Source organism: Bos grunniens, chromosome 14, assembly GCF_055505025.1.
Source record: "Bos grunniens cultivar Pamir isolate PY7600 chromosome 14, Bosgru_T2T1.0, whole genome shotgun sequence".
Taxonomy (NCBI): domain Eukaryota; kingdom Metazoa; phylum Chordata; class Mammalia; order Artiodactyla; family Bovidae; genus Bos; species Bos grunniens.
This window is the reverse complement of record NC_141178.1, coordinates 44,576,149-44,597,625: the sequence shown is the minus strand read 5'-3', so window position 1 is coordinate 44,597,625 and position 21,477 is coordinate 44,576,149. Positions and strand designations below refer to the sequence as shown.

Below are 21,477 nucleotides of genomic sequence, written 5' to 3'. Positions count from 1 at the left end.
AGTCATCAGGTGAGAGTAACAGTGGTGGGAACTGAGTTGGAAGTTTGAGGAGAGAGAATTTATGGAACAGCTTTCTAAGAGAGTGGAACAACAAATAAAATAGGTCAAGTTGCCTTGTCAGGGGATATTAATGGTCTACTGGAGGTTTGTGATCATGAATTAAAACGAGAACATTAAGCAGGGTTGTAGAGTTTTCTGAGCCAGGTTCAGCTTCCCTGGTATAAATCTGGAGTAGACAGCTAGACAGGTAGATAGCTAGATATAACCAATGTTGTGTGTATTTTTTAAAGCGTGATGAAGAAAAAGAGGTCAAGGGAATTGAGGGTTTATCTAAGGTAGCAATTATAAGGACCAGTTCTAGGTTGGTCATTATAATTTTAAGCTGGTTAATAAGGCTAGTGAAGATATTAGGGCGGAGAAGGCAATGGCACCCCACTCCAGTACTCTTGCCTGGAAAATCCCATGAACGGAGGAGCCTGGTAGGTTGCAGTCCATGGGGTCGCTAAGAGTCGGACACGACTGAGCGACTTCGCTTTCACTTTTCACTTTCATGCATTGGAGAAGGAAATGGCAACCCACTCCAGTGTTCTTGCCTGGAGAATCCCAGGGACGGGGGAGCCTGGTGGGCTGCCGTCTATGGGGTCGCATAGAGTCGGACACGACTGAAGTGACTTAGCAGCAGCAGCAGCAGCAGCAGCAGATATTAGGGAGGTAATGATCAATGAAAAGATGGTAGAATCAATAGTTTGTAGGACCTGATGGGTTCAAAGAGTTGTTGGAGTAAAGGCTACTAGAGGTATTTCTGGTTGGAGTGAAATTGAGATTATGGAAAATTTGCAATTATTGACAATTACAAGGTAGAGGTATATCCATGGAGTGATAGCTAAGCTAGGGTGTTTAGAAGAGGGGCATCAGGGAGCTGTAAAATCAGGGTGTTGGGATGATCACTAATCAGTTTTGCTTTTATGATCTCTGGATTTTTTGGGCCATTCTTAGAAAGGCCTTTTGCATTCCACTGTTATAAAAGCAATTCTATGCTTTCTTCTGTTACTTTTAAGATTTCATTTTCTACACTGAATTATTCATCTTTTAGGATTTTTTTTTTGAAACATGATTTTGAGACAATACTTAGTTTTTCCACACACATACCTAGTTGCCCTAATGTCATTTATTGAACAGTCCTTTTACCGTTGATTTAACACCTTTATCATACATTAAAATTACATACGTATTTGGGCCTACTTTTGGAAATAACTATTCTATTATAGTCTTTGGGTCTGTTTGTATACTAGTACAATATTATTTAAATTATTTTTTTTTAATTTAATTTTATTTTTAAACTTTACATAATTGTATTGGTTTTGCCAAATATCAAAATGAATCCGCCACAGGTATACATGTGTTCCCCATCCTGAACCCTCCTCCCTCCTCCCTCCCCATACCATCCCTCTGGATCGTCCCAGTGCACTAGGCCCAAAACAGAGGATGAGATTGTTGGATGGCATCACCTACTCAATGGACATGAGTTTGAGTAAGCTCCGGGAGTTGGTGATGGACAGGGAGGCCTGGCGTGCTGCAGTCCATGGGGTCGCAAAGAGTCAGACACGACTGAGCGACTGAACTGAACTGCATTTTGGTTTTCCCCGATGACTCAGTGATAAAGAACCTTGCCTGCCAGTGCAGGAGATGCAGGTTCAATCCCTGGGTCAGAAAGAACCTCTGGAGAGGAAAATGGCAACCCACTCCAGTATTCTTGCCTGGAGATGGACAGAGGAACCTGGCGGGCTACAGACCAGAGGGTCACAGAGTCAGATATTACTTAGCGACATAACTCACAGACATGTACTGCATTTTGCCACTGTTTCATTTATTTAAATTATTGAATTAAATTAAATTATATTAAATTATTATTATTTAATATCTGTTGAAGCTAACCTTCCCACTCTCATTGCTCTTCTGTTTCAGTGATTTCTTGCTGTTCTTACATAAATTTACCCATATACTTTGGTTTAGAAAACTATTAGTATTTTAAATGCAGTTGTGTTATGCTTATGAATTATGAATAATTGACATCTTTATGATTTTGAGTCTTCTTGTTTAAGATGTCCATTTGTGGCCCTTGCCGATGCACTAGTTTAACGGCATAGGCCTGATAAATTTTTTGTTAAATTTATATTAAGTAATACATTTTTTTGTGCTAATGTGACTGTGGTCGTTTTGCTCATTATATATTCTAACTGGTTGGCTTTTGCAAATGTGAAAAACAATTAATTCCCATATATGAATTTTTTACCCAGCTACTTTAATCAATTCTCTTTTTGTATGTAATAATTTTTAGTTGATTCCCATGTATTTCAAGGTATGTGTGTGCGAGCTAAGTTGCTTCAGTCGTGTCCGAATCTTGCTGACCCTATGGACTGTAAGCCATCAGGCTCCTCTGTCCATGGGATCGCCCAGGCAAGAATACTGGAGTGGGTTACCATACCCTCCTCCAGGGGATCTTCCTGGAGGAGGGATTGAACCTGTGTCCCTTACGTTTCCTGCTTTGGCAGGTGGGTTCTTTACTACTAGCACCATCTGGGAAGACCATTTCAAGGTATATAATAATATACTTTGAAAAACTAAGTTTATCTCTTTTCCAAATTTTATATTTCTCCATACTGTTCTTATATCTAATTGCAGTGGCTGCTAATTCAAGTACAATGTTAAAAAATAGACATCCTCATTATATTTCTCCTGCTCTTGTCTTTAATGGGAACACAGTTAAGCATAATGCTGGGTTTAGGCAAAGAATATATTCTCATCCATACTTATGAATTATTAAGAACAAAGAATAGTTTTGAATTTCATTTTTTAGTATCCCAGGAGATGATTCTAAAAAATTTCTCCCCAGATAATTAATATAAATTGTATTACTAGATGAATTATATTAACAGATTTCTCTAATTCTGAACCATTCTTACATTATTGGAATTAACATTCTGCCTTATCACTCTTTTAAGTGTCATGCTTTTCATATGCTATTAATATATCACATAGGTAATTTTATTATATTCATAAGGAAGTTTAATCCTTTTTCTTTTCTTTTTTTTAGTATCTTCCAGGTTGTGCTGCGTATGTTTGCTCAGTCATGTCCAACTTTTTGTGACCTGCTGACCTGAGCCTGCCAGGGTCCTCTGTCCATGGGATTTTCCAGGCAAGAATATTGGAGTGGGTTGCCATGTCCTCCTCCAAGAGATCTTCCTGACCCAGGGATCAAACCTTTGCCTCCTGCAGTGGCAGGCAGATTCTTTACCACCGCACCACCTGGGAAGTGGGTTTAGGTATCAATGTTATATTTGTTTCATTAAAAAAATCCTTGGAATATTCTTCCTTTTTAATGCTCCGGAACAGTTGTGTCATTTAAATTATTTGGTCTTGATGATTTGTTAGAATTCCCCTGGGAAACATTTTGAGCTTTATTTGAGGGGTTTGCAGGTAGCTTTTAGCTCTCATCTTTATTTGTTCTATAGATATTATCTGTTTGGGATTTTTCTCCAATTGTGAAGAAATTATGCTTTCCTAGAAAATTACTCATTTCATCCAAGTTTTAAAATTTATTTACCTAGTGTTGAGTAGCTTATTAAAATTCTTTTTTCTGTTTTCAATGGTTTTATAGTTTTACTCTTTATAATTTCATTTAACAATATTCTCAGTTCATCTTTTTCCTGATTATCTTTGCTAGTAGTTTATTTATTGATATTTAAAAGATTATTTTAAAATCATTTTTGTTTCCTAGATGAGAGTAAATCCTTTTATTTTTATTAATTTTTTTCCTTCTGCTTTTTTGGTTTATTTTGATATCCTTTTTGTGAACGTTTGAGCGAGATTTTCAATTTATTTTTCACTGGCATAAATTCTTAATCTCAAAAATTTCCTCTAAACAATGTTTTAGCTGCATTTTATAGACTTGATTTATAGTGTTTTTATTTTTATTGCTTTCTAGAAATTCTGAATTTTACATTTTTCAGGTTGAAAAGCCTTCCATTATTTTATTTTGTATTTAATTGTCTTCTTTGCATTTGAAACAAGGTGTACTGTCTATTTTTTTAAAGGTCTTTTGGCTGTACCACAGGGTATGTGGGATCTTAGTTCCCTCACCAGGGATCAAAACTCTGATCCCTACATTGGCAGTGTGGAAAATTAATCCCTGAACCTCTAGGAAAGTCCTGGTGTATTCTCTATTTTTAAGGTGAAGAGTTCAGTAAATATTAATCAAGTCTACCTTATAATTATGTTTCTTAGGTGATATTTTATGCCCTTTTTCCCCCTACTTGGCTTTCATGGACAGAGAAGGGGAAATTAAAATCTCCTATCTGTAAGTGTTTCATTTATCTTTGTATCCTTTACAATTTCTCCTTTATGAAGTGTTGCTTCTATGTTAATTGATATTATTACGTGCAATTTTTAAAGCATTGCATGGAATCTCCATTTATTCTTTTTAGCCTCAGAGCAAATTACCTTAAAAACTAATGCCTTAAAACAATGACTATTTGTTTAGTTCTCCATTCTGTGGATCAGTTGGTTGATTCTTGTCTGGGCCAGTTCAGCTGATGCTGCTGGGGGTCTCTTGTCCTTCTGCAACAAGCTGATGGATTGAATGGCAGCTGAAGCAGCCCACACACCACAAGGAGGGAGTCGCCTCTGCTTGCTGCAACTAGAGAAAGCCTGCATACAGCAATGAAGATTCAGAGCAGCCAAAGGTAAATAAGTAATAAAAAAATCTACTCTTTGACTATGTCAGCCTTACCCGGTAAAGTTCATGCCTTATTTGAGGTATTTTTCTTAACTAAAAATGATTATTCACCTGTACCAGTTTAAAACATTTCTGTCTTTTTATCTCTAATTCTGTGTGTGTGTGTGTGTATGTGTGTGTGTGTGTGTGTGTGTGTTGCTATTCTCCAAACAAACATTCATTCTGGGCAATAACATCTGTTTTTCTAATAAGTTGCTCACCCCTGTGGCTTTGTTTTGGTCGGATTATATTTAGGCCACAGTTCAGATTTGCTCATTATTCTGGAGGCAGAAACTAGAAATTGGCTCCTTAGCATACTATTAAATAAAATAAGCTTTTCTTCTTTTGAATAATTGTTCTCTCAATAATACAAAACATGAATGCACAATAAGGAGAAGAGGAAGAAGAAAGCTTGAAAAGTGCTGGATAAATACCCAATCTTTTGTTTGTTATGTTTGGTGGTGGAAACTGATTATATAACTTGCTATCATTTGTTTCAAACAGACTATAAAAAGGAGCAAAACAATGGGGATTTAAACATGGGCGGTTGATCTCTATCAGGGGAGCCTAGAAAAGAAAGTTAGTGTCATGGAGGTTGTATTTTGTTTATCAAGTGGTGAAAGGGGAAAAAAGGGGCAGGATAGGGGTGGAGGTGAAGGGAATTCTCATAGATTTTCCAGACTAAACTGAGGTGTACCGGCGATGATCTTTTGTTCCCGGATCAAGCTTCTCAATATTGATACAATTTGTCTTGTATTTTTAAGTGGTTCTCAATACCAACATCAAACTTTGGGAGGCCAGGATCCCTTTGGGTAAAAGTGGCAGAGCACACCTGACTAGAAATACTTCCCTGATACTTGGCCTCCATGAATATGTTAGCAAATTACCCGTAAGCAGCAATCCAATAGGTTTTCCAGAGGCACATCCACTCCCCTCCACATTTCCTCTCTTGTTCCTGAAGAGTCACTGGGGTTTTGTTTCATTTACTTATTTTCACATTGTATTTCAGATTCTGTGTCTGTGGATGGACAGGGCATCAACGACTTACGTATTAAAATGTGTTACGAGGCATGGTCGCAAAATGAAAAAAAAATAATTTGGATGAATGAATATCCCTTTAATAGGTATACATCCAAAAATACTATCTGGCCTAATTTTTCTTCTTCGCAAAGTTTCTCCTTTGTTAGCATGGTTTCAAGATCTCTCTCTCTCTCTACCACATGTGCATATGGTGGCCTCTCTTTCATCCTGAGAAAGATGATCTCACAGAACAGAGTAATATCTTTGGGACTGTGCCACTGGGCAGGGCCAACTCTTAACAGAACTTTGGTTTGAGATGATCCACTTTTCATCACAACCAGCTGTTCTCCTGCACGCTGTGACCACAAGTAAGTACTCCATGCTTTTATGCTCTTTCTTCTGGTTTAATAAATACTCATAAAGTCAGTATGTTGTGATACTTATAAGAATGGAATTTGCAGTCAGAATGCTTGGGCTTGAATTGTTCTGCCGTTTCCTGGCTGTGTGACCTGAACAAGTTACTTACTTGCCCTAAGCCTCGGCATCTTAATCTTGAAATGTAAATGAAGATAGTCCTATTTCATGACATTGGTAACAATAGATCAACGAGATTAGGGAACTAGCATTCTGCTGGACAGATAGTTAAAGCTCTATTAATGTTAATTATTGTCAGAAATTAATGTGTGGATCACAAGAAACTGGAAAATTCTTAAAGAGATGGGAATGCCAGACCACCTTAACTGTCTCCTGAGAAACCTGTATGCAGGTCAAGAAGAAACAGTTAGAACTGAACGTGAAACGTCAGACTGGTTCCAAGTTGGGAAAGGAGTCCTTCAAGGCTGTATATTGTCACCCTGTTTATTTAAATTCTATGCTGAGTACATCATGCGAAATGCCAGGCTGGATGAATCACAAGCTGGAATCAAGACTTCCCTGAGAAATATTAACAACCTCAGATATGCAGATGATACTACCCTAATAGTAGAAAGTGAAGAGGAACTAAAGAGCCTCTTGATGAAAGTGAAAGAGGAGAGTGAAAAAGCTGGCTTAAAACACAGCAATCCAAAAACTAAGATCATGGCATCCAGTCCCATTACTTCATGGCAAATAGATGGGGAAAAATGGAAACAATGGCAGATTTTATTTTCTTGGCTTCTAAAATCACTGTGGAAGGTGACTGCAGCTGTGAAATTAAGACTCCTTGGAAGAAAAGCTATGACAAACCTAGACAGTGTATTGAAAAGTAGAGACATTGCTTTGCTGAGAAAGGTCTTTCTAGTCAAAGCTATGGTTTTCCCAATAGTCATGTATGGATGTGAGAGTTGGACCATTAAGAAGGTTCCACACCCAAGGATTGATGCTTTTGAACCTTGTTGCTGGAGAAGACTCTTCGGAGTCCCTTGGACTGCAAGGAGATCAAACCAGTTAATCCTAAATGAAAGCAACTCTGAATTCATTGGAAGGAGTGATGCTGAAGCTCCAATACTTTGGCCAACTGATGTGAAGAGGCAACTCACTGGAAAAGACTCTGATCCTGAGAAAGATTGAAGGCAGGAGGAGAAGGGGGAGACAGGGAATGTGATGGTTGGCTGGCATCACCAACTCAATGGACATTGAGTTTGAGCAAACTCTGGGAGATAGTGAAGGACAGGGAAACCTGGCATGCTGTAGTTCATGGGGTCACAAAGCATCAGACATGACTTAGCAGCTAAACAACAGCAACAAGATATACACTCAATAACAATATATGATGGAAATAGACAATTAAATGATTGTTTTTTAAGAAAAGGCTTTACATAGAATCTAAACTTATGCTGAGTATTGAAACCTAAGTACCCTTTAAAAAGCATCCCTTTTTCTTCCTTACTAAAGTCTACTCTCCAGAGTGTTATATAAACACCTAGATTGGTATGTGTTTTTTGAAAAACATCTTTATAGAATTAGTTACCTTTAAAACACCGTCTTTAGTTATGTTGTAAGAAACTTCATACTCAGAGGCATTACTGAATAGTGGGTAGAGATAGTTTTGCAGTAGAAGGATCTTTCTAGAATTCCTGAAATGATATCTATCTATCTGTGGTGGTGGTGGTAGTTTAGTCGCTAAGTCATGTCCGACTCTTGTGACCCCCATGGACTATGGTCCACCAGGCTCTTTTGTCCATGGGATTTCCCACTCAAGAATACTAGAGTGGATCACATTTCTTTCTCCACTACCTATATCTATCTATCTATCTATATATATATACACATACACGTATGTATACATTATATTAATATTAATATAAATACTGTATAAAATACATTATATATAAATATATAATATATCAGCATATATAGAGCGTGGTTAGTTAGCCCCAGTCATATAGGAAGAATGGCTTCCACTTAGAAGTTGATAAGATAATTCTTCCCTTTTGTTGAACCAGAGCTAGGCTCTCCTTGAAATGCATTGATTGCTCCTTCTGCTGAGGGGTCTTTGTCTTGAGACCATGTTAAGGGATAGTAGGGCTTCTTTCTTTCACAGGGGTCATAGGTTTCAATAGCAGGAAGTGACTTAGGGTCTATTATTATGAGGAGTACATGACTTTGTTCACAAATGCTTGGGCATAGCTGTGTTGTCTCTTTTACTTTGGAGGGTAAAGAAAATTCAGATCAATAGGCAATTGTGCAAGATGGTATGTAGAATATGCACTAACGTTTGTTTTAAAATTATTGGATATAGAAATTTTCTGTAGAAACAGCTCATAAAAACTGGAAGATTCTTAAATATGAAGTCAAGGGACCTAATATTATACCATAAGCTGAATATTCCAATTAAATTCAGGTTGAATTTTGGATGTTGTTTCTCACTGGGGAACACTGGCAGGTTGTGTTGGTATCAGTCAGCTTAGACATCTATGTACACTGCTTTGTAGACTGAGCACACACGACTCATTCATACATGGCTGGACACTATAATAGACACTTGCTAGGCATACAGAAGCATTCTGCTGTGTGCACTGTCTTTTCTTTTAAGGATATTAGAAAAGAATACCAACTTAACATCCCAGAACACATTACTGATTTCTGCATAGTCTTATGATAAGCAGTTTTGAAAGAGAGAGACTTCTGGTTGGCTTGGGTAAGCAAAATTAGCCACGAAATGAGCCTGAATCATGAAATGAGAATACACTTCTCCTACCCTAGAAGAACCACATCTATCAATGGACAGCGTCTAGAAGATACCTGAAACTAGAGCCACATTCCTGTTCCTAGTTTGGTTTTTTTTGGAATAGATATTATTCCTGTACTTGCTTCCTGGTATAAGAATCGCTAGCCCTCCCGATAAATACTGGAAAATTGCAAATATGAACTTGCTAAGAAGACAACTTATGGAGGAACAGTAGCTCTTTGGATTTCTGCTCATTATTTCTGTGAGGCAAACTTTATTATTCTGAACACACTCATTGATTTTTTCTGTTGAGTCCTGAAAGTTAGTCATCTTGCATCTTGATTCTTTCAACACCCATGCAATCTATGAAATCTGTACCATCTCCTATTGCCACTGACTTTGTTCAAGCCCTCATCATTTCTTAGACTATAGTGGCAATTGTCTAATGTCTCCTTGAATTTATCTTCAGACTTTTCAAGTTGATGCCTTATCATTTTAAACATATATACATTCATACACAAGTTGACCAAATCACCATACTACTTACAAGTCATCAGGCATACTCCACCACATACTGAAAGTGAAAGTGAAAGGGTTAGTCACTCAGTCCTGTCTAATGTTTTTTGACCCCATGGACAGTAGCCTGCCAGGCTCCTCTATCCATGGGATTCTCCAGGCAAGAATACTGGAGTGGGTAGCCTTTCTCTTCTCCAGGGGATCTTCCCAGAGATCAAACCTGAGTCTCCTATATTGGCTAGCAGATTCTTTATCACTGAGCAACCAGGAAAGCCCACTATTACTCAGTCAAAAAAAAAAGAAGGAAATAATGGCCTTGCCAAGGAAATAATGGAAGGAATTGCAGCAACATGCATGGATCTAGAGATTGCCATATTAAGTGAAGCCCACATCTACTGAATATTTTCTTTAATTTAATATTTTAATATTTTCTTTAATATTCCCTTTATAATTTCTTTCTCTTGGCTTCCACAAATTAAAGTACTATATATCTCTCTCTTACTATCTTTCAGTGATACAAAACTGACAGCAATCCTTGTGATACAATTGTGCAACCAAAAAAATTTTTTTTTACCCCAAAGATCTATAGATAAAGTCCTATTGAATAGTGTAGACGTTTTAGTCAAGAGGTGATTACTGACCTCTTGAGTGCTACACTAGGGACTGTGACAGATACAAGTAATATAGGGTGACCATTAGTGCTGGTTTGTCTGGGACAGCCACTGTTTATGTCTGAAATCCCAAAATAATTGTGAATATTCTTTTTCCACTCTCAACTTGGGTGGTAAATTAGGAGTACCCACACAGCATAAAAGGCACAGATCTTGCTGTTGTGAAGGTGCCACTTGGAAAGGCACAACAGAACAGACTAGAGAGTAATGTAAAATTTGATACACTCAAGCACTTAATTCCTAATAGAGCCTAAAGTGCTATACTCAGAAGGGACAGACAGGAAGCTGATGTCATTAGGAAAGGGTTTAAATGGGAAGGCTCTGCAGGCTGGATAGACCAAGTGGGAAGGCTGACTTCCAAGTGAGGGAGGAAGAGGAAAACATCATAGAGGTGGGAATATGGGTAACAATTTTGTGTCCCACTAAGGAAACCAACTTGAATGAAATGGGGAAAATGGTTTGATGGATAAGGTGTGCCTTTTGATGGAAAAGTGTAGACTCTGCCTGAACTAGAGAAACTCCTGTGGCCTCCAGTATGTTTCTATTTGTTGCTTAGTTGCCAGGTCGTGTCTGACTCTTTGGCAACCCCATGGATTGTAGCCTGCCAGGCTCCTCTGTCCATGGAATTTCCCAGGCAAGAATACTGGAGTGGGTTGCCATTTCCTTCTCCAGGGGATCTTCTGGATTCAGAGATTAAACCCAAGACTCCTGCATTGACAGGTGGATTCTTTACCACTGAGTCACCAGGGAAGCCTTGGCATTCAGTACATATGAATGAGAAAACATGGCAACAATGATTTTGGAAAACTGGCCCCCAAATGGGAGATGGACACTTCCTGTGTGGGGAAAAAATTGCTGAGATCCTGAGTTCAGGGCAGAAATTCTCCCATTACAGAGCCTCAGTCGAGGGAATCCCATTGAAGGGGAAATCCATAAACAATGCTCAACGTGGGCTTCTGTCATCCCATGGGACACAGTTGCATGGCCCAGATTGATGGCACTCTTACCATAGGACTAATCGGACAGGAACTCATTTTCTGAAGGAAATAATTTTGCATAATATGACATGCCTCTTTTCTGGGCATGAAACCTATACAGTTATTAACACATTTTTAATGAGAGGGAGAACAGAACTAAAAATACAATCATGTATATCATACAGCTTACTGCCATGTTCTACAATGCACTACAGAATATCAGTTTATTTCCTTGCCTTGGCTGTATTTTGCACACTTATCACACACATGGCAAATGCTTCTTTTACTCTTCTAGCTCCCATTGCAAATTCTGTGTAGTCAGGATCTCATTTTAATAATATTTTATCTTCAGTGTTTTGCATAATACATTCATGAATAAATTAGTGACTAGGAAGATGATGCTAGAATTTCTGTTTAGATAATTCATTTTTCACTCAAAGAAGTTAAAAGATCCTCAAAAAAAACAAAAAAGAACCAAAAAAAAAAAAAAAAAGCCAGAGAAAGGAATGCAGTGTGTTCTAGAGGGCTAAGCATGATCAAGAAACATGAATGTCTTTCCTGTTTAATGCAGGCTGCTGTGGTTTTGTTATGAACTTGAGAGTATATGATAACCATAAGACATCTTTCCTCTCAACTAAAGATGCATGATGGTCCTTGCTTGGATGTTAATGTATTTTACTCTTTCTGCTTTTTCTTTTACTCTTTCTCATAATATTAGTTTCTAATACTACCTAAATTAGCAATCAATAAATATTAACATTTAGATACATTAGGTAGGAAGTTAGGCATGACAAATGAGGGGTGGCCTAGCCAAAAGGATGCAAGCTGATCTCTAAACCCTACCTCAGACATGCCTAGGGGAGCTCACAGATAGGCTACAAAAATAACCAGAGACTTTTTAACTCCTGCACATATGCCCTGGGCACACAGTGGATACAAACTGACCACAGGGGTTTCCTCAAGTAACCTTAGGCAGCCAGGAGCACATTGCTGCTGCTGCTAAGTCGCTTCAGTCATGTCCAACTCTGTGCGACCCCAAAGAGGGCAGCCCACCAGGCTCCCCCGTCCCTGGGATTCTCCAGGCAAGAACACTGGAGTGGGTTGCCATTTCCTTCTCCAATGCATGAAAGTGAAAAGTGAAAGTGAAGTCGCTCAGTCGTATCCGACTCTCAGCGACCCCATGGACTGCAGCCTACCAGGCTCCTCCGTCCATGGGATTTTCCAGGCAAGAGTACTGGAGTGGGGTGCCATTGGGGTTCATAAATATTCTATACATATATACATCTGATTATAATAGACTGAATTATGGGAATACATGTACAATAGAGCCTGGTGTTGTAACTTGCAACTGTCAATCAATCTTGAGCATATGCCCATTTGCATTCCCTTTCTTGATTGTTGGTAGGTACAAGCCCTGTTTTGCCCAGGGTACAACCAAAAGGAGGTGACGGGAAGTATAAGAGGGGGGAAACCAAGAGAGATCATTATAATGACTTCTTTGTGGTCAGTCTGCTCCCATGTCTTAGGAGTGTCTGTTTAATAAAAGACCTGTTTGCTTGAGCTATAACTGAGCTGTAACCTGCCTGTTGTTTAAAACCCTTTAGTCTGCAGTTCTAAATTTTTTTAAAAGATTTTTTTGATGTGGACCATTTTGAAAGTCTTTATTGAATTTGTTATCATATTGTTTCTGTTTTCTGTCTTGGCTCTTTGGCCACAAGGTATGTGGGATCTTAGCTCCCCGACCAGGGATTGAACCTGCAAGTCCTGCATCGAGAGGTGAATTCTTAACCCCTGGACCACCAGGGAAGTCCCCCTGTAGTTCCAAATTTTTATTGTTATCAGACAAGAACTGAGGGAGGAAATAAACCAAACTGACGGATATACAATTTGTCCTTTATGGCACATCCTTAATGCCTTTTATTGCTAATTAGAGCAGTAAGATCACAGATAGTTGTCTTAGGAACCTTAACAGGTGTCAGATGGACCTGGCTTAAATTACTCTATTTTGCTAACTAGTGTGTAGGTTCTTTCTTTTCTCCAAGCCTCCATTTTTATTCCTTAAAATAGGGATAGCAGTAGAACATATTCTCATAGGGTTGTTGTCATTATTAAATGATGTATGTATTTAAAAGAATATTTAGGAAGGTGACATCATTAAGATGGTGACATAGGTTACTCCTGATTTTAGTGTCCCTCACAAGGAGATATACTAGCAACTATCCAGACAAGCCACCACTGCAAAAACCCCAGAACTGGGGGGTAAGGGTGAAATACCACCCTGGGACACGGGGAGCTAGAAGGACTGCAGGCAAAGGGTAAGGGGGGGTGGTCTCGCTTTGGGCGCATTGCCCTCCCTCAGGCCAGCACAGTGCCTCATCCAGGGACCTCTCTGGGCTTTTGGCTTCTCCAGTGGGAAAAGAGAGCCCAGGGTGGACACCTAGCTTCCTGGTCCTTGTGGGACACTTCCTGGGAGGCCTATTCAGGTTTTGCTTCATAGCAGTTGAGGCAGGAAATACAGGGCCAGGCCCAAGGACAGCCTCCTCACGCATAGGCAGAAGGCAAAGCCACCTCCTTGTTTGCCACTTAATGAGGCCATGACACGTGGTAGAAGGGCATCAAAAAGAGAAACTTTGTAACTTCTGAACAAGAAACTCTAACCATGAAAACTGGAGGCGACTCAATAAAAATGCACAGGTTGCTGATGACACTGTACAACCTTTGCTGTTTGGGGCTTGACTGGTAAGGGAAAATTGAAGGGAAAACAGCTCTTACTGTGCTGTCGGCTTCAGGAGACAAATGCATAGGACTGGGAATTGAGGCAACCTGGTACAATCCAGGCCACATCTCAACCATCCCCTCAGTGAATATTCCACCCCCTCAATGAATATTCCACCCCTAATCAAAAGACCCCACCCATTCAAAGGGCTAAAAATAAGATAAAAGAAGGATCAAAAAGCTCTGCTGCATGCCCCTCATTAAGAAGGACAGCCACATTCTTCTCTGAGTGTGTCCTCTCATGTCTTCCCTAAATAAACTACCTTATTCCTCTCTGCTCCTCAGCTTGTATGTGTCTGTGTGTGTGTGTCTCTCTCTATTTGTTTTCCTTGCCCAGATTCTTCTGGACAAGTTGAACAAGAGCTTGGACTTGATAAAGCTTTTCTGGTATCACGATCAGAGGGGGAATATGTAAGAGTCAACCACCAGGGACCAGCTAGAGATGGAAAAGGGGTGGGGCTTATAGCAATCAGGACTCATATCTTGGTGGACAGCATTCCTGCTTGCCGTTGTGCCTAAGCAGAGATTCCAGCTCTGCCCCAGTGTTGAGCTGAGCTGGTATGCCCATCAGGCCAGGGAGCTTGGTTGACAATTCTCTCTGATTGAGTCTCCAGTCAAGAGCCAGCCATATCTAATGGTTGAGCTTAAATTCTATCCCTGCATAACTAGGGAACCTAAACAGTGACAACAGGAGCCTCAAAGTCCAGCCTATGGTATTGTCTAGCTATGGAGTCCAGGCTACTGTGGTGCCCAGCAGTAGAGTCCAACCTATGGCCTATTTGATTGCTGAACATAGCCTGTGGCCTTGCCCAGGCAGGGAGCCTAGCCAGCGATTCCCCTGGCCCCCAGTCATGGCTCCACACAACCAGGAAGCCTTGACTGACCCTGCCCAACTGCAGAGCACAGTCTGTAGCCCCACCTAACTGTGGGATACAGCTGGAGGCCTCATCTGAACATAGAGCCTAGCCAGTGATCTTGCCTCACAACAGAACAAAACCAGTGGCCTATCTGATCTCAAAGCAAAGGCTGTGGCCCCACCCAAGTTTGGGTCACAGTCTGTTACCCTGTTTGATCAGAAAGCACAGTCTGAGGCTCTGTCTGATGACAATGCCCTGACCGTGGCTGGCCCTGCCTGAACAGAGTCCAGCCAGTGGCACCATTCAGTGTGGCAGCAGAACCTAAGACTCTACCTAATCAAGAGCAAATGTGGAGTTCAACTTGTATCCCTATCCAATTGTAGATTCTAGCCCATGGCACTGCCCTGCCAGGAAACACAGTCTGCCATCTCACCCAACAAGAGGCGAATTTGGAATCCACAGGTGGCCTTATAGAACTGAGTACAGAACACAACCAGCAGCCCTACCAAATCAGAGAGTTCATCCAGTGGCCCCGCTGGAACACGGAGCCCAGCCATCAGGCCCAATCAAGCATGGCACCCAGACAATAGCATTAGATTACACCCTCCACCTCAGAACACAGGCAGTGGCCTCCCCCAACCAGAGACCCTTATATAAAACTACACCTACTTTTGGATGCCACCAGCTGATCCATCCAGTACTCTACTCTGAGTTGACCAGTGAAGGCAAAATCTTTCCCTGCTGTAACAAACCTGTAAAATCAGGAAGAAGAAATTGCTTAAATGCATAGGTCATTGCAAGGATACAAGGATCACAAAGAATCAGGTAAGCATAATACCATCAAAGGAAACTAATAAAGGCCCAATAACTGATCCTAAAGAAATGGAGATCTACGAGATGTCTGAATTCAGAATAGTCCTCTTAAAGAAGTTCAGTGAACTGCAAGAATATATAGACGAGCAACTAAACCAAATTAAGAGAATAATACATGAACAAAATAGGTTCAACAAAGAAATAGAAACCATTAATAAAAAAATAAAATAGAAATACTACAGCTGAAGAAAACAATGACTATACTGAAAACTTCAACTGAGAGGTAAACAACAGATTCAAACAAGCAGAGGAAAATCAATGAACTTAGGTCATTTGAAATTTTGATGGTATCATACTTCCTGGTTTTAAATTATAATACAAAGTCATAATAATGAAAACGATGTGGTATTGGCAGAAAATTACATACATAGATCAGTAGGACGTAATTGAGAATCCAGACATAAACCCATGCCTATATGACAATTTAAAATAAAGGCAAAAAATGTACAATGGAGAAAGAAGAATCTCATCAATAATTAGTGTTGGGAAAATGGAACAAACGCATGCAAAAAATAAAATTAGACCACACATAACAATTAACTAAAAATGGATTAAAGATTTAAGACTTGAAATAAAAAAACTCCTAGAGGAAAACATAAGCGCACATTCTTTGACATTAATCTTAGAAATATCTATCTAGATATATCTCTTCAGGCAAGTAAACAAAAGCAAATATAAACAAATGAAATCGTATCCAGCTAAAAAACGTCTGCACAGCAAAGGAAACCAGCAATGAAACAAAAATACAGTTTACTAATGGGAGAAAATATTTGCAAATGATATGTCTGATAAAGAGTCAACATCCAAAATATATTAAGAACGCATATAACACAGCAATAGCAAAGCAACCTGACTAAAAAATGGGTGGAAGAGCTGAATAGACATGTTTTCCAGTGTGGACATACAGATGGCCACAGGCACATGAAAAGATTTTCACCACTACTTACCAGGGAAATGAAAATTAAAACCCCCGTGAGATATCACCTCATACCTGTCAGAATGGCTATTATCAAAAAGACAAGAATTAACAAGTGTTGGTGAGGATGTGGAGAAAATGGAACATCCAAACATTGTTGATGGGAATGTAAATTGGTGCAGCCACTGTGGAAGACAGAATGGAGATTCCTCAAAAAATTAAAAATATAAATACCATTTGATCTATCCCTCTTCTGTGTATTTACCCATAGGATGTTAGAGTACAATCCCATAAAGATAGATCATCCTTATAATCTTTGTAGATTTATTTATAATAACATAGATACGGAAATAGGCTAGCTGCCCTTCAATGGACAGATGAATGAGTAAAAAAGATATGGTATATAAATGTAATGGAATACTACTCAGTCATAAAAAGGATAAAACTCTCACTATTTGTGGCAATATGGATGAATCTTGAGGGTACTATGTTAAATGAAATAAGTCAGATGGTGGAAGACAAATAGTTTGATTTTACTCATATGTGTAAATAGTTTGATTTTTACTCATAAAAAGCTAATAAACAAAAAAAGCCCCCAAACAAACTAAACTATAACAAGCAGAATAGAATAGTGCTTACTAGAGGCGAGGGGAGAGCAAATGGGTAAACAGTAGTCACTATATGGTGAAGGATGAAAAATAAATTTTTGTAAGGCTAGAAACTCTGAGAGTCTTAGAGGAAAACATAGGCAGAACACTCTGACATAAATCACAGCAAGATCCTCTTTGACCCCTCTCCTAAAGTAATGGAAATAAAACCAAAAATAAACAAATGGGACCTAATTAAGTTTAAAACCTTTTGCATAGCAAAGGAAATTGTAAACAAGATGAAAAGACAATCCTCAGAATTGGAGAAAATAATTACAAACAAAGCAGCTGACAAAGGATTAATCTCCAAAATATACAAGCAGTTCAAGAAGCTCAGTATCAGAGGAACAAACAGTCCAATAAAAAAAATGGGCAAAGACTTAAACATTTTTCCAAAGAAGACATACAGATAACCAACAAACACATGAAAAGATGCTCAAAGTAACTCATTATTAGAGAAATGCAAAACTACAGTGAGTTATCACCTGACACCAGTCAGAATGATCATCATTAAAATGTCTACACACAATATAGGCTGGAGAGGATGTAGAGAAAAGGGAACACTCCTACACTGTTTGTGAGAATGTAAATTAATACAGCCACTATGGAGCTATGACTAACCTAGACAGCATATTAAAAAGCAGAGAAATTACTTTACCAACAAAGGTTTGTCTAGTCAAAGCTATGGTTTTTCCAGTAGTCATGTATGGATGTGAGAGTTGGACTATAAAGAACAATTGATGCTTTTGAACTGTGGTGTTGGAGAAGATTCTTGAGAGTCCCTTGGACTTCAGGGAGATCCAACCAGCCCACCCTAAAGGAAATCAGTCCTGAATATTCATTGGAAGGACTAATGCTGAAGCTGAAACTCCAGTACTTTGGCCACCTGATATGAAGAACTGACTCATTTGAAAAGACCCTGATGCTGGAAAAGATTGAAGGCAGGAGGAAAAGGGGATGACAGAGGATGAGATGGTTGGATGGCATCACCTACTCAATGGACATGCTGCTGCTGCTGCTGCTAAGTTGCTTCAGTCGTGTCCGACTCTGTGCGACCCCATAGACGGCAGCCCACCAGGCTCCCCCATCCCTGGGATTCTCCAGGCAAGGATACTAGAGTGGGTTGCCATTTCCTTCTCCAATGCATGAAAGTGAAAAGTGAAAGTGAAGCCGCTCAGTCGTGTCCGACTCTTAGTGACCTCATGGACTGCAACCTACCAGACTCCTCCGTCCATGGGATTTTCCAGGCAAGAGTACTAGAGTGGGGTGCCATTGCCTTCTCCACAATGGACATGAGTTTGGGTAAACTCTGGGAGTTGGTGATGGACAGGGTGGCTTGGCATGCTGCAGTCCATGGGGTCTCAAAGAGTCGGACATGACTGAGCGACTGAACTGAACTGTAATGAACTGAAAATCGAATGATACTTAGCCATAAAAAGAAGCCAAGAATACTGAGTGGAGAAAAGATGAATCTCTTCAATAAATGGTGTTGGGAAAATTGGATAAATATATGCTAAAGAATGAAACTATATTATATGCTAAAGAAAGATAGGTCACTGTCTTATACCACTCATAAAAATGAACTCAAAATGGATTAAAGACTTGAATGTAATTCCTGAAACCATAAAACCTTTGGAAATAAAGGAAAAGCCTCCTTGATATTAGTTTTGTTAATGAGTTTATGGATATGACTCTAACATATGTGCTAAGTTGCTTCAGTCATGTCTGACACTGTGCTATGGACTGCAGCCTTCAAGGCTCCTCTGTCCATGGGATTCTCCAGGCAAGAATACTGGAGTGGGTTGCCGTTTCCTTCTCCAGGGGATCTTCACGGCCCAGGGATTGAACTCACATCCCTTATGTCTCCTGCATTGGCAAGCAGGTTCTTTACTACTAGTGCCATCTGGGAAGCCCTCTAAAGCACACTCAAAGAAAGCAAATAGATACAAACGGGACTACATCAAGCTAAAAAGCTATTGCATGGCAAAAAACGCAACTAAGTGAAAGACAGCCTGCAGAATGGAAGATCTTTATACACCATGTATCTGATAAGGTGTTAATATCCAACATAGAGAAGTAACTCATACAATTCTATAGCGAAAAAACCAAAAACCCAAACTTTTAAAAACAGCTGAATAAACATTTTTCCAAAGAAGATATTCAGATGGCTAATAGTTACACAAAAAGGTGGTTAACATCTGTAATCATTAGGGAATGCAAAACAAAACCACAATGAGATATCACTTCACACCTGTTAGAATGGCTAGAATCAGAAAGATGGGATATACCAAGTGTTGGAGAAAAGAAATCCTTGTGTACTCTGTGGGGATATAGCCTGCACAGATACTATGAAGAGTATGGAGTCCCTCAAAAAATTAAAAATAGTATTACGATATGATCTAGCAATCCCACTTCTGGGGTATACATTGGAAGGAAATGAAATCACTATGTTGAAGAAATATTGCACCCCCACATTCATTGCAGCATTATTTACAATAGTCAAGACATGGAAGCAAGCTGGGCTTCCCTGGTTGCTAGGACGGTAAAGAATCTGCCTGCCATCAGCAATGCAGGGGACCTGGGTATGATCCCTGGGTTGGGAAAATCCCCTGCAGAAGGAAATGGCAACCCACTCCAGTGTTCTTGCCTGGAAAATCCCATGCTAAGAGGAGCCTGGCGCACTACAGTCCATGGGGTTGCAAAAAATCAGACACAACTGAGTGACTAAGCATGGAAGCAATCTAAATTGCTTTATATATACAATAGAATATTATTCAACAATAAAAAATGAGATCTTGTTATTTGCAACAACATAGATGAACTATGAGGGTATTTGGCTAAGGGAATTATGTATGATAGAAAAAGACAAATACTGTATTATCTCGCTTGTATGTGGAATGTGGAAAAAAAAAAAGAACAGAAACAGATATTAGATTGGGGGTTGCCAGGGCTTGGGGTGGGTGTTTAGAGAAATGGGTGAAGATGGTCAAATGGTGTAATCTTATAGTTAAAAGTGGAGTAAGTTCTGGGCTGTAATGAACCCACATGTTGACTATAGTTCACAACACCGTATTATACACTTGAAAGTTGATAAGAGAGTATATCTTAAAAAGTCTCACCACATACACACACTCACACATACACAAATGATAACTATCAGAGGTGATGGGTGTGTTAACTAACCTTACTGTAGTAATCATTTCACAATATATACATACATCGAATCATCATTTCATATACCTTAAACTTACACAACATTGTATGTCAATTGTATCTCAATAAAGCTTGAAAAAAAGAATGCTGTATAGTACCTGGCACACAGTAAGTCCTCAATTAATGTTAGCTATGGTGTTGATACTATTTATGAAAACAGACTTTTCCCAAAAAATCTCAACTGTTCTAGAAATGTGGCATTGAAAATGAAGGAAACAATGCAAAAATATACCTTAAGGAAAATGAATGTAAATTCAAGGGTGGGGAAAGGCAGGGGAACTAAGATATGTTCTTAGTTTTCTAAAACATTAATTCTTAGAACTTTTTTCTTCCATTCTGGCTTCCAGTATCTCATGGAGCCAGGATATACTGACTGCATGGAATTAGGACTTCTCTGTCTCATTTGGCAAATGTGGGCAAGTCCTCTGGACCTAGATAGCTTGCTTGGCTTACTATAAATGAGAAAAGGGGGAAACTGAATATTTAATACTTTTTAAATATGATAGGTTTGCTAGAGGTAGATCTGAAAGACTGAAGCCAAATGTGAGGTCCATATGTTTCACTGGGTCCAAGAGTGAGAAGTACTGTGGTTATGAACAATTTTCTGGGGAATTCAAGTGGTAGAGAGGTAGAGTAGGTCATTAGTAGGTCATTTAGCCCAAAGGATATACATTAGACTTGCCTCTTTAACTTCATCTTAGGAATCAAGTCTGGACTAAGCTTTGAGGTGCATTGAAAGGAAGAAAGTACATCTTCACTGCAGGACATGGACTATAAGCTGGGAGGCATCACTGTAAGTTACACTTGCCTGGGACTTTTCTAAGAAGTTCCATCTTGATCCAAACACCCCAGGGTCTTGGATAACAGTGGGGATTTGTGTGCCAAATAACTCATCCAAACTCAGTGAACTTGTAAATATGCCAGTCCTCACTTAGGTCATTTTCTTTTCAGCACTAGTTCAGAGAGAATACTCCTTTGAAATGTACTGTTTTTGCAGCAGTTTTTTCAACATATATTCCATTTCTTGTCATTCTAGCGATTCTATTGGTAAAATATTAGAAAAAGAAGCTGTTGCTAAGCTGCTAAGTCA

The 21,477-nt window shown here is 39.3% G+C and overlaps 1 long non-coding RNA gene across 15 annotated transcripts in view; it reads right to left on the bottom strand.

Annotated features, from left to right (window-relative positions):
- Positions 1–21,477, bottom strand: part of LOC147359338 (uncharacterized) — a 307,413-nt gene that overhangs the window by 71,002 nt on the left and 214,934 nt on the right. For 11 of the 15 annotated variants that reach the window (XR_015140723.1, XR_015140715.1, XR_015140714.1 and 8 more), the window contains one exon: positions 15,408–15,490. This is a non-coding gene — a long non-coding RNA (uncharacterized LOC147359338). Of the gene's footprint in view, positions 1–3,808; positions 4,708–5,661; positions 5,793–15,407; positions 15,491–21,477 lie in introns of those variants that run through there. The other 4 variants (XR_015140717.1, XR_015140718.1, XR_015140719.1 and 1 more) reach the window with 3 other exon arrangements.